Raw genomic sequence first — 14723 nt, 5'->3', positions numbered from 1 at the left:
TACTTCTGTTAGTCAAGCTGTGAATATTTTGCCTAGTACTGCTGAAAATGTGTCAGAAGCAATTGTATTTATTCATAAGCAGAACACCATGCCTTTTCCAACATGTATTTGTCTTGTTTGAGTAATGATAACGTATACCCTTTCTTGCTGATAATTTACCAAAATTCTAAAAAAAGAATAATCATTATTCCTGAATGCAGTCGTGCCTAAGGTAGTTTGGCTGAGCTGGAAGCAATAGCCATTTTGCTCTTGGATAATGACCTCCTTCAAGTGACAGTTGTCTTCATAACCTTTGTGAGATCCGTATAAAAATACTACCAAGAATGAGAAGATTGAGCTATGATCTGAATGTCAGAAGCTTACTGCGTAAGTCGTAATGACAGAGCCAAAATGTCACAGCAGAAAGTTGTGGTTGAAAAGAGTGCAGGTATTCCTATGCTACAAAGTAGGGTGTGACCTACAGGATCATGTCCTTGTTCATTCTTTGCTTTCCCAATTGGATTAAGACAGAATGCAGGTATAGTGAGCATCTTATAATTTCACTAATTATATTAGTGAATTAAGTTGCTGAATTAAGGTGGTGAATAGAAGCAGGCTTCAAGTTTTCCCCAAGACAGCCTGCAAAACATTCCCCCTGTCAACAAATCTGATCTTGCTTGGTTAACGGCTCTTCATCACTTTTCAATTCATAGTCTGATGCTTCGATGAAAGCCAATTTGAATTTGTTTAAGTTTTCATAGGGAACTTCTGTGAGATGGTGTATCAGATGTTTTATTACAGTTCACGTATTCTGTTATCTTTGTCTACTCCTATAAGGCTGTCAATTAGCAATGCAGTCTCGATAGAATGATTTGTGCTTTGAATTTAGTCAAGATACAATATCTGTGTAATTTAATGCCAGCCTACCAGTGGTCTTTAAATTCAATCAATACAGTAGTTAAACTCTGCACATTGTTTGATCATATGTGAAAGCTGACAAAAAAAAGAACAGAATAAGTAACATTTATGATTTTGTTAGCATCTAAACAATGGCAGAATTTCTGTACCTTGTAAATCTGCCAGCAATTACAGATTTGCTGGTTAGCTATTGGTATTTTACTTTTTGAAGGCTTCTTAAATAGATTTAAAAGCTTTCTTCCTTACAAAGAAATAGTTACTTTGCTTACAAAATAGACTCTGAACTAGCTTATTTTGTGCTAAATTCTTTGGTCTTGATACTCTTTCCCAGTGCTTAATGGTTTCCCACATTTCATATACCAGTAACAATTTATTTCACTCAATAACGTGTTTTCTGATACCTGTATCCTGTCACTGGCAGTAGTTGTGAGAAAGTCCGATGTGGTTACATCTGTGCTAGGAGTTAGGAGACCACTAACTTAAGAAAAACTACTGCTGTCACACAGTAATGATCTATCACTTGCTACAAAGGAAGTCTATTTAAACATAGATAACAACAACTTTGTACCTAAATCCTCAGAGCAGCGTGTTTACCACATAACATTTAAACAGGTTTATTCTGAGTTTGCTCAAGCCAGGCTCAAGGCAGGCAGGGATGGTTTTCAAGCTCCAGCTACAACAGTAACAGCTTGTCTGTATTTATTCTTCAGATAAGTTCCACTGAAATTCCCCCTCCCTGTCTTCATTATTGCTGACTGAGGGGTTTCACTATCACCAAGAGGATTTGATAGAAAAACAGGCAGTGTAAGCAGTGAGCTAGGCAAAAGCAAGTCTTTTCTGGGAGGTACTTGAAGTGGTAGTGCAATGATATGTATAGCCAGAGACCATCCTTTTACCTCTCAGGTTGCTCAAGAACTGTGTCTGGTCCCAGCAGCTTATGATAAGAGCAAAGCCATGAGTGGAAGCACCATCTTAGCTTTTGGCACTTGCCTGGAATGTGCAGGCCCATGCAATGAGCTAGCATTGCTTACCTGCAACTGATGGTAAGGGTTTTTAAGCAAAGTAGAGTAAATAAGAGTTAGAAGATTCTGGTTCTTATTACCAACTCTTTAAAACTGGAAAGATCAGCTTCTTGGGCGCCAATTGTGGCAGTGCGTATTTCTACTGTCAGTAAAACTAATCTAGACAGAAACTTCATCATCTGCTAAAAATATTACAATGCAATCCAACAGACTATATATCACTTTAATACATTTAAGTATTTCCAACACTGCAAGAAGACAGGATAGTTCAAGGAAGTCTTATGGATGATGTTAATACAGATTCAACTTTTTTTGTTTTATATTTTTGTTAATCTTGAAATGAGCGTACGACTTGTGTTTGCATATAAAGAGGGAAAAATGCCTAGTGGTGAGAGAACAGGGCAAGGAGCCAAAATGCTGATTTCTGTTTTTTGCCACCATCATTTACCCTCTGGAAGTCACTGCTTTTTCAGTGCTTCAGTTTTCCCTCCTATTATTCTGAGATTCATACTTGTTCAAATGTACGTAGTGTGATTTCTGCACAGTTCATTTAAAACCCGGAGCAGAACTAGTATTTTCATGTACACAGACCAATGATTACAGTGATTGTTTTATCTTATTATTTTGCATACCCTCACCAATTTATTTTTTTTTAATATTTATCTGAGGTGGGCCACTTTCCGTCAAGTGGAAGGTCACTTTCAAGGTTTCTGATGTGTCATCTGTGACTTATACATCCTGCTTTTCTTTTAGTTCAAAATACAAACAAGTATTTCCCTTCAAGTGATCCATTCTTTGTTTCATCTAGATAAAACTGAATTTAGAAATGCCACTAGTTGGATAATGGACCTACTTGGGAATTCAAGGGATTTTTTGTCGAGTCACACTAAGCTCACAGACTGGAACTTGAACTAATACCATTAGAGTTATATGATAGAATGCAAAGGCTTTGACTAACCTGTTTTGTGATATTTCTCTGCTTATTGATTTGCTGAGACATTAACTTGTTTTTTGGGGGGAGAAAATGATCTAACAAAAAAGAAAATCCAACCAGTAATCTAAATCTTTTTAGCTGAATGTGCTGCCAGTGCCCTTTATATTCAGTTTTCTATTGTCTTGTATGGATTGTGTTTACCAATATGTATTTCCAAGATGTTTCTCGAAACTTAGCTTGGCTTTTTGGTTTATGAAAGGGAGTTACGAGCCTACAGAATGATGTCTCATTACTTACTGCAACAAAACACTAGAATCTATAGTTGTTTCAAGCAAAGCATATATCTTTATGTATAGATGTATACTGTTCCAACCGAAAGAAAATATTTTCCATGCAGGACAAAGTACTTTCTGAGCTACAATAGTTAAGAATGCAAAATGACTGCTGTTGATTCATGCTGACATGTAAATCTCTCTCTTTCTAGACCCAAAAAGGAGTTAGTCTTATCAATGTCTGAGTGGGCTGCTCTGGGGCCTGGACAGAGTGTTCCTTGTTGTGTGGGCAATGCACAGCATGCAGGTATTCTGATCTTTGATTGTGATTTTTCTGGCATGAATTATAGCCACATGGACCCCTACAGGTAAGTTAGAAACAATGAGGTGTGGGGAAATAAGACTCAGCTCATATGTTATGCTGTTCCAGAATCACTGCTTTTCAGTTACCAGCAATATAGCATCCTCTCCTCCATCTTAAGCGCTATTTCAACTCAAAGCATGGCCCCTTAGTTGCTGATGGTATTTACTGGCTTTTACAGCGCCTTGTGACTGAATGGACTGCAAACGCTTTGTGTACAGGATGTCCCACCTTTTACAGTACAACTGTTTTGAAGTAGAACAGTGAATCCAATTAAATGGCACAAATGAAGCCTAAAAACTAGAAGTGAATCAAAGTGAATGAAAAAGACTGGCGATGAATAAACTGCCCATTATATCAGTGATTTAAGGAGGCAAAATGTCAGTATTTTTGCAAAACTATCAAGGTAGATGGTCCTACTTTATTAAAAAACGAAACAAAACAAAACAAGCCCGGAGAGCTTTAAAATCAAAAGTGACCAGTTGCTTTCCTGTAGTATCTAAAAATTTCTCTGTGAAACCATGACCACCTGCTTCTTTCCCCTCTGGTGGTTTAGGGGGTGATAAATCATCCCTGTGGGAATGAATTTATTTAAAGAATACCCTTAGGCTCTGGAGCTCGAGCTTTGTCTTTCTTGCAAAATGCTGGTTCCTTGTACAGGGAAAGGATGGTGGATAAAGCATCCTCTGAAATTAGAACATAGGTGGGTGCATATTTCATGACAGACTGTTTTAACTTTCTGAACAGTCTCCTCTTTTATGGCCTGCAGCTGCTATTAATTATTTAGCACAACACTTATTTATACACTGAGAGCTAAATGCAATCCTTTCAGTGGAAGCCTGGCAGAGTGCAGGTTGAAATAAGTAGCTGTGGTAGTCCTTCAGGAGGATACATCTCAAGCCCAGTTTTGCTCAGGGAAGAACCCACTCATGTTATACTGTCTGCTGCATCTCTAATAATGATATATGAGGGCATGAGGTTAAGACCCAGCCGTAAATAAAACTCTATAGTCATAGATGAATCAACCCTGAACATTAGCAAGGTGTGTGTTTCTCAGTGCTCTGGTTGGCTGTGGCAGAATTGAAAGTACTCCTCTCATCTTGTGGCTGCTTAGGGATGAATCCTGAAGTTTCACAATTGTTCTGGCTGAAATTCTCCAACAGCAACCTCGTTAGTGGCTGGCTGTGTGAAAAAGCATGCACTCACTAAATGTAGTTGTACTGTGGTCTGGGAGAAATGCATTAGCAGCTGTATATAAATGACTAAGTTGCTGACTGCATTATACAGTCTCATACTGGGACTGCACTACTGAATATCCTGCCTTAGCAGGTTTTAAGGGAGGGAAGAAACTTGTGTGGTAAACTCCATGTGACATGAAGCAAATAGAATGAAGGTCATGAAAAGCAATTCAGAAATTCAGCAAGCTTTCTCTTGCTCAAGTGAGCCAAGTACAAAGAAAAAACCTTTTTTCTTCCTGCTGGGTTTATTTATTTATTTATTTATTTAAACTCCATAGAAGAAGCCTACCCTGCTCTCACTTCTGTATTTGCTCTAGTTCTCCAAAAGACTCTGCAGCCTTGGAGGAAGGATTCATTTCCTCTATTTGTCTGCTCTTGAGGAAAGAAGCTGTGACCCTTCCTGTAGCCAGAGACATGGAAATGGGTTTTAATACTTCTCTGTTCCTTCCAGATATAGTTTAGAACATCACGTCACAATACAGTATTCTGGTGCCAGTGTAATTTCTTCATCAAATACTGACATGGTTTCTACACTGTTGTGCTGTTGCCATGTGATTCTGGTAGCATTACTGTTTAGATAAAATATTATTCATTTTCTATAGCAACTGTTAATTTCAGAAGTATCTGTGATTTCATTGTAACTATTATTACTGACAATAGTTGTAATAAATGTTTTGGATTGACGTGCATGGCTTTTATTTTCTTCCAGCAGACAGTATTTTTTTTTTTTTTTTTTTTAATAGTTCAAACAATTTTTCAAATTTAGATGTTGATGTGGAAAGAAAATTCTTTGGTTTTGTGTTTGTTTTTTTTTTTTTGTTTGTTTGTTTATTTGTTTTTTGCATACTTCTGCATGGCTTCTGCTCCATGAAATGTTAACATCTCAATAGGAAAGACTTATTGCTGTGATATGACTATTCTTCAGCCTTTCTCAAAATGTGAGACAGAACACTAACTTAATGCTTCAAGTAAATTCCAGCATGGATACCACTCTTCTCCTGCACTTCAATCCCTCAATGCTGGCTCCTTGCTCAGGTCTCCAGCTGTTCAGTTGCCACCCTATATTTTACTCCTCAATCACTGCAGACTGTTTCACAATCAGGCTCCCCTCACCATGGAAGTGTGGAGAACCCCTCTCTTGTCTTTAGCTCACTGTCCCATTTCTGACTTTACAGGCTGGGGAATCAGAGTTTTCTGCACAATTCTGAGTTACTCTTTCCTTTGGACACCAAGACTCCAGCTGGAAATTCTTTGCTCATAACCTAGTGGATTGGTTTGGTTTTTTTTTTTATTTTTGGACCTGTCCATTTTGCAGGCACAGATTGTAGATCTCTGGATGCATCTAAGAAGCTGAAGCATTATTAAAGCTTTGCAAAGCCAATGCTTGATGGAAGCAAACATCAGTATACACATGCAGCTGAAGGTCAGCCAGCCTGATGGACATAAAGACTGACAAATCAAAATTTTGTAAAAAGTCTCAATCAGACTTGGAACAGAAATGACATATAGATAGAGATTTGGTTAAGAGAGCATGATATTCTTCTTTTAATGCTCATAGAAAAATAAAATGAGACTTTTTTTTGGTGATATAAAAGTTTAAATGCCATTTTTTTGCTTAACTGAAAGCTCAGTCATGACTTGCTAGTAACTCACCAGTTTTTCTTTGAACAATATTGCCCTGATTTTGCAATATGTAATCATGTTTTCCTTAAAGTATCTTATTATACCTCTAAGAATTCTTATACTGTATGGCTTCACAAACATAATCTTTACTATTAGCATATTTCCTCTCCGCACGCACTCGTACTGAATGATATTTGAACTCCGGAGGAGCTCACAATTCCCTTTGTGCTGCCAAATCAGCGGAGATCAGTGCTACTACCAAGAGCAATATAACTGCTATCACTACCTCTGGACCTCCATAAAGTTTTAATGACTTCCCTAACTTTATAGTGAGAGTAAACAGGGTGTTCAGACAGAAATATATATATGTATAAATACACAGATATATGCGCAGGTAGTCAGTGATTTGAGCATGCTGATCTGTGGTTAATACTTCTTTGATTTGATCTACTCCAATAAAAGGAAATATATAGCATCATTCCTCCATCCTCATAGAAAATGGATGTTAACAAGAAATCAGGAAACTCCTGCTTTCATTTCTGACACTTTCAGACATGAAGTGTTTATTATGAATCAGAAAAATAGCCATGCTCTGAGGAAACTGTAGAAAAACCTAATACACAATCTTAAACTTCTGCAGGGAAGAGTGCCAATAGGAAAATCTAATCTAATTGAGCCCATCATATTATCTGGATTGATAAGGTTCAGAAGAAAACTGAGAGCCAAGAATTTCCTTTGTTAAATGTGACTTGGCATTTCCCACTGCTCTCTTCTTTCGAGCAGCATTTCAGAAAGCAAATCAGACAGCGCATCTTGGCTGGTGAAATGTGCACGATGAAAGTATGCAGACATGATAGGGCAAGACAGGGAAGCACCTGGCAGCATTGCCAACTATGTAAACTTTATGAGCAGGGAGATTCTGATATTATCCCACAAGTTTAACGTCTTGTAGCAGAAGGAGCATAATTTTAAAACTACTGAAGTAACTGAGAGAAAATTACTTGTTGTTTCTATTTTATATTTGCTCTGATAACATCCCGAGTATTGAGGTTGAAAAGGCAGAACAACCGCCTACACAGGATAGGCCAAATTCAGAAACATTTATGAAAAGCGAGGGAAGGTTTAATCAACAGAATTAGGAGCTGCAAAAGTTGGTTAAGAAAAATATCAGGGCAAATTCCCTAGGGAAGACAGAATTAATGATCATGGCTTCTGTATGCATGTGTGGTTACTGTAGTGTAGTGCTTGTAGGGAGAGACTTATTCACCTCCACACAATTCTCCTTTGAACGCTTATTCCCAGCAGCAGTGACTTAAAGCCTATGTGCCAGCTGCAACCTAAAAATGCTGGGCTGCCTCTGTGCTCAGACTGTAGTAATCTGAAGAATAAATGCTGATTTCTTTGGTTTACTTCTTTCTGCCTGACATGCTCCCTGCTTCCACACCGTGAATGATCATACTATTTTAAAATAATGTTGCTGATGGATGGTGATTAGAAACAAAACTACTGGAAAAGATCAGATCTCGGCTTCCTTGCAGAACGCTTACTTTTAACAGTACATTGTTACTAAATACCCATGCAAGCTTGCACATTGTCATTTTAGTGCTCAACTTTGCTTTGTTCAACATGGACTGCTAGATGGAGGCAAACAAAAGCCAAGTATCTAGAGCAGACTAAAGAATTGCAACCTTATCTTCTTTTTTCCCTCTTGTCATCTAACTTCCAGTGCTATAACTTCTGTGCTCTTTTCGCATATTTACCCCAACAACTATTTCCCTCCTGTTTACATCTGAGACACTTGCATATAAAGAAGGCAAGGATATCAAACTTTCTGATAAACCTTTGAATGCCAGGCTGTCAGCAGCTTTCAGAAGCACTTATTATATATGAATAGGTGATAGGCATGCTATAACTGCATGCTCTGTGTATATCATACCTTTTCAAGAACAGTTTTCTCTGAGTACATACACTGTCTAATCAGTAGCCTTTAACATGTACCCAGAAGTATAGACTAGTGTATAGCAACACATGCAGAAGCTGAAGAACAGCTTACCTAGAGAAGAATTTCCTTTCCTAGTGTGCAGGAAAAAGACGTCTTCTATTCACATCTCCTCACGCTGCTCCAGGTAAGCTAGAGAGAGTTTTCAATTGATAGCAGCTGTCAGAGGAGCATCCCGGGAAGGCTCCTCTCACTCCAGTCCCAGGGACTGAACTCTGCCGGCACAGTCACATCTCATTTATACACAGGCTGTCCTTTTCCAAACAAGCAGCCAGCTGGAACGATTCAAACCTCTGCTCAGCGCACCGTTAAAATGCAGCTTCCTTCTCGGACACGGGGATTACACCAGGGAGCAGCCGGAGCGCGGCGAAAAGGCTGCGAGAACTATTTAATCACCCGAATACCAGCTGCTCCTGTTACTAGTACCACTGCCGCCGTGCCTCCCGTTCGCCGGAGCCAGCCTCCCTCTGCCTCATATCTCCACGAGTATTGGGGCGGTGATTGGCAGGAGCAGCCCGTTCCTCTGCTAATCAACCCCGAGACTTTCAAGGACTCGAGCTGCTCTGATGTCACGCCGGCGGGGGGATGCTTCACGCGAGGCCGCCGCCACGCAGCCTAGTTCGGAGATGAGCCGCGTCCCTCTCGCGCCACCGTGATTGATGAGATGCTCCGAGAGGATCTGCATAATCTGTCACTGTGCAGTTGGTCCACCTCCCGCCCAAAATGCGGGAGGAAAACACTGCTCACAGCTTCTGATTTTACACCTGGAGCTTGCAGCTGAAAGCCTGGATACTGGAAGGAAAAAAGAAAAAAAAAAAAAAAAAAAAAAAAAAAAAAAGTTGAAAGAGTCATTTTTTCTGGAAGGAAAATGCTTCAGGCAAGTATGCAAGGGGAGCCCCCAGCAGCACACCCCATCCTCAAATGCTAGCAGAGGCTCCAGAAAATCACAGTACTGCAAGATTTTGTGGTTCATACTCTTGCTGGGTCACTGGTAAGATCACCTGGCATAATAAGAGGTTGTTTTTTTGTGCAACAGTGTGGCGTGACCAAAATCAAGCAAAGGTCACCCAGCAAGCTGGCTAAAAAGTGCTCTTGATGCTACTACCTCTGGGTGGATTCCAGCAAACGTGCAGCGCTTGAAGGTGCAAAGCATTTTCTTCTACTGTATGCAACACAAATTCCACATATTTGTTGCATAATTTCTTATTAAAATCCTTTAGCTCATCCAGCTAGGGTTGAAACCTATACCCATTGCCAAGATACATGATTGTTATGCAACTTTCTAGGGTTAAATTATATTACAGAAGAAAATCTAAATGCTTCCTATATTAGAAAAATTAGATTTTATACCAATCTAATTTTCAATTTTTGCCAGCTTGACACCTTTCACTCCAGAACTGTTCTTTGTACCGTGCACCTCAGAATTGAAATTCAGCCAATTCTGTGCGGCAAATGTGAGGAGAAAATAGTTTTGTTCAAGGAGACTGGAACAAACCCATTCTGAGATGATGAATGATGCTGTAAACTCAGATTTGAATCATGGAAGGGTCAGCTCAACCTTTCATGTTTCCAAAATAGTGTAAATAAATGGTATTCCATGCATTTTCCCGTTTACATCCTTCAGCTGGGACCTTTGCATTGACGAGCTGTTTACTCTCTGTGATTATCCAGGTTTCAAAGATGGTAGATATTCCTGACTAGGGACTAATTTATTCCTTCTGGCTAAATTAGAAACTGAGGGAAAATTAAAATTCAAAGTATATCTGAGTCATTTCCTGTAATTTCTAATTACAAAGCAAGCACTGGGGTCTTTTAAAATCTCTCGCACCTATGGCTGATTCTGGATTTGGGTTTTTTTTTTTCCAAATACTGTTGGGAAGGTTGAGAGGCGAGTTCCCACAGGACCTGAGTAATGAGCAGGTGTCTCCTTCTGCCCCGTGTAAACGGGCAGGTTTTGGTCAGGCAGTAAACCAGGATCTCTGAGTCAAGTTAGAGAATCTTTTCCCAGCATAAAAAAGAATTTGGGTGCACTTGGTTCAAAACTACAAAAATGTGAGGGCTTCCCATTACTAATTCCATTGCCACAGCTGTGTGAGAAGAAAGTCCAATGATCGTTCCTCTTGCTGCCTGTCTACTTTTGGTTCTTGGCTGTACTCAGAGTATCAGAAACATCACTGTGAGCTGCCAGGCTTTGCTGCAAGATGTGAGTGTGTGACAGGACATCTCAGATACTGTCAGATGTGGCAGAGCAGCGGTTCCCCCTTTGAAGCTGCCACACTGGTGGAGCTGCTGCAGCAGATGTTCCCACGGCAGGCCAGCAACCAAGTGGTTACGCGTACTGTCAGAGTGTATTTTAATTCAGATGCTAAAGTCGCTCTTCGAACTTATCTGTTCACTTTTTTAGTGATTTGTTTTAAGTGGAGTATCAAGTGAGAACTTGTCTTGCTGAGATACAAATTTTCTTTGGTGTCATTCCCTAGGATCGTAGAATCATAGAATGGCTTGGCTTGAAGCAGACCTTCAAGATGATTTAATTCCAATCCCTGTAATGGCAAGGTTGCCCTTCACCAGGTCAGGCTACCCACAGCCTCATTCAGCCTTGCCTTGAATCCCTCCAGACTGGGGCATCCACAGCATCTTTGGGCAGCTTGTGCCAATACCTCACCAACCTCTGAGTGAAGAATTTTTTCCAAACATCTAACCTAAATCTTTCCTCTTTTAATTTAAAGCTATTCCCCCTCATCCTATCAAGACTTTTCTTCCAATCATGATATTATTTTCATGCTCTGCTTTAGGGGAAAATATCCAAAGACCGAAATAGAGCGGGAAGAAACAGAAATTAAGTATGGATGGAGAGAGGCAGTAAAATGAGGGGAACTCTAATAATGAAATACCATATTAATGAGATACCATATTTATGTTGAAATCCTTGCCATAGGGTGTACATTTCTCTGTACTTACCTGCAGCATGGATTTTGCATTAGCTGATGGAAATAGCATGTTAGTTAATTATTACGTGATTTATTTCCCCTACGTATAGGGAAACCTATAGCTAACCGTCATTGCTTAGCCCCTCTATCTCAGTAACTACAGTTGTAGGTAAAACTATATGTGCCTATATTTTGCCCCCAAACTGGTATTACCTTTCAGAAGCATGCCTTTTTGACTTATAACTGTGGTATGGTGGTAGTGTTGCTGTTGTTTTTCTTGGTGTGTTTTGTTTGTTTGTTTGCTTTTGATTTGTTTATATTTCAGACTTCAGTTGCTTTGTTGTGTCCAAATTTTTTTTTGGAGCTTACACAAATGTAAACAAATATTTTGCTTTTCTAAGCCTGGTGCTTTCACATAGACTCTGCTTAGTTCTGCGTATGTTAAAAAGACTTTGAATCAGATTTTTTTTTTTTTAAAGGGGCACCTGCATTTACACTAAGGGCAACTGCTGAAAATTCAGCGTCCTTCACCTATTTAGGTAGCTAAATCCAGACTCTGGTGTTCACAGTTCTTCTCAGTACTGTACTATTACTGCAGTGTCTGTGCACCTACCTGCTTTTAAGAAATTTGTCTTCATGACATATTATAATGAATAAAAATACATTTCCTTCAATTTTGTGCTTAGAGATATGATGCAGAGCATGCAAATACTTTTTAGATTAGTATATAGTCTATGATCTCTCTCTTGCTCACATTTCTGCGCTGCTTGAAAATGTTCATGGAAATATTTGGATGGAAATTTTGTTGTTATGCAGAGCTTTTGTTTTCTCTAATTGCCTTCTGATTTCTCACCTGTTACTACAGTGCTCTGGTGGCACTTTAATGGGCATTCCTGACTTATGCTCTCAAAATTTGCCTTGCAGCACGAAGGCCACAATGCAAAATGAAGTTGGCTACAATACATATGAGCATTTCTTTCAGCTAGAGGCATCTGATCTGTACAGTCTTTATTGAAAGAAAGATGGCTTTTGACTCTTGAGTTCATAATGAGTTTAAAGAAACAAAAATTGACTATTGCTCAAAGGGTTGGCTTTTTGTTGAGCTGTGCAGACTTTTAAACTTCCCTATAATTGAACAACGTGTCTTTTATTAAGAACACAGAGCAATTCCTCAGCTGGTGGAAACTATCAAAATATCCATTGATTTCAGAGGAACTATGACAACTTATAAGAATTATAGATTAGTCTCTAATTCTCTGGCAGCTTCTCAAGATATGCAGAACTTAATTACAATCACATCAAAAGCGCAAGAAACAGAAAGGCATGGCTGAGTGTGGGTTTTTTCAGGGTATTCAAACATACATTTGTTAAGAAAAGTCTGTTGATTTGGTTGGTTCTGGTTCTGTTGTTATTTATTTATTTATGTTTAATTACTAAGTTGCTTTTGACCCAGAACATGTTAGAGGTTTTATATGCTCAAAAATGTGGAAATGAAATATGAAGATACTTGGAGTAGAGTTTTGGGCATCACAACTCAGCTAAGACATTCTGTCTTGTACTGGAAGTGCCTGACTTGTGGATTATTCTTATTTCCCAGATAGCAGTGGAGAACATGCTGCAAGTAGGCTGCTTAAGCATGAAGAACTGATTTGAAACAACAGCAAAAAATACTGCAAAGTCCTATGTGCAAAATAAAATAGATATGCAAAAATATGAACTAGATTACTTGACTGCTGGCTTTCCCCAGCTAAACAGCTTCTATTAACCTCCCCTGTTGATGTCTGGACACATTTCTTCTGCAAATGACTAAGGCAGGTCAGCACATACAGTTTTGTAATGACCTTTATCTTAACCTTTCATATCTTTGTGAAATAATGTCAGTGTCCTAGTGTGTCTTAGTTCTTGTAAGCCTTCGGTTGTATTTGTCTTAGAGAGAGTGTTGATATAAACTAATATTGAAGTATTTGTTAAACTAACATACATTCATTAACATGTAGCATTAGAGCTGTTCTGCAAATCTCTAATTGCATTACTGTTTTATGTCCTAAGTGCTTACTCAACTATGAACATATAAACTCTAGTCTGTAAGGACTGTCATCAAGATGCTATCAAAGCAAAAAATGTTATTTGTTCCACTCAGACCAAAGTCTGATCTACATCACTGCTTTCTGAGCTCACTGTGACACTGAGAGAAGAGCTGGCATTATGCAAGTGGAAAAGCACATCTTTGCATGCCTTTGGGGCTCTTTCCCACTATTTGCCGTACTGAGACTTTCCTAGGTTTGGATTAGGCCTGAAGTAAGCAGAAATGTCCTGTGAGGTAAATAGGTGTAGGCCTAGAAAGAAAAAGGCTTTTTCATGGGGCAATAGGAATGTATTGCTAAGTAAGGTTCTGTTCTGCTTAGCTCCACCATAATTTGTGTTAGCGCCTGTACCACCATGCCAGTGGGCCCTTTCCTATCTGGAGTGTTTTCCTGAAGATTGTGCTTGTGGCCTCCCCACTAATCAGCAAGTCAATCTATTTTTAAAAATCGCCAAAAAGAGTAGATTAAAAGCAGCACCAAGTCCCCCAGTGAGTGCCTCTCTCAGAACAGCTCACTACTTTTGCTGCTACCTCTAGCACATAGCTAACTGCAGCACGTGTGGAAATTTGTTGTTCTAGAAATGCCAGTAGAGCATCTGTTTTTCCTTTCTGTGAGCTATGAAAGATCATTTACTCTATTGCTTTCTCCTGTGCCAATGCTACGGGCTTTCTCAACTTCATAGAAATGACCTTAGAGTTTCTTTCTTCCCCAGTCTTGTAGCCAGGCAAGCACAGACTGTAGAAATGCTATCATCCTGGTATGTGTCAACTATTTCCAGTTCTCCAGTGCCCACTCACAATACAAGTTCAGGGTGATAAAGTGACTTAATTTAACAAGTAACATATTTTGTTTGGCATGACCTTGCAGCAGCTCAAGGAACTGCTCACAAGATGGCTGTGTAGCATTCTCTTCTGCAAAAAGGGCTTCAGCAGTCCCACTCACTGCCTTCTGATGGTCTCAAAGAGGGGAGAACCCTCAAGGGAGTGAGGCAAATCTGAGAGCAATAGTCCCTGCACAAAAGGGTGCCTCACTGTCATGGGAAAAAACAAAACAAAACAAATCAAACAACAATGAAAAAACCCACAAAGATTTGCACTGATTCAGGATTTCTGTAAAATAGAAAGAATCCACTATTGGTCTGGTCCCAGCTAAGTCACTCTTTTGCTGTGGTTCCTTAGGCCTTTCTGCTTTCTCCCATTCCAAACTTAGTGGAGCTATTTTTTAAAACAGTGAAAGTAAGCGAGAGAACCATAGTGTGCTCAAAGAAAAGGTCTGAAGCTCAGCCATTGGGAATCATGTGTATCCTTCTTTCCACTCCCTTTTCACTTTAAGGAGCAATTATATAACAAATTACAGCATTATA

At 39.3% G+C, this 14723-nt stretch overlaps 1 protein-coding gene across 2 annotated transcripts in view; it reads right to left on the bottom strand.

Moving 5' to 3' along the window:
• Positions 1-8955, bottom strand: part of LOC122180449 (bifunctional heparan sulfate N-deacetylase/N-sulfotransferase 4) — a 106542-nt gene extending 97587 nt beyond the window's left edge. For both annotated transcript variants that reach the window (XM_042872111.1, XM_042872112.1), the window contains exon 1: positions 8401-8955. The gene's annotated coding sequence lies outside the window, so the exon portion shown is untranslated. The remainder of the gene's footprint in view (positions 1-8400) is intronic.
• Positions 8956-14723: the final 5768 nt, after the last annotated feature.

This window comes from Lagopus leucura, unplaced genomic scaffold (genome assembly GCF_019238085.1).
Source record: "Lagopus leucura isolate 7727_CA_CO unplaced genomic scaffold, USGS_WTPT01 Super-Scaffold_100004, whole genome shotgun sequence".
NCBI classification, from domain to species: Eukaryota; Metazoa; Chordata; class Aves; order Galliformes; family Phasianidae; genus Lagopus; species Lagopus leucura.
Note: the sequence above shows the minus strand (reverse complement) of the source record. Positions and strands in the feature narration are given on the sequence as shown.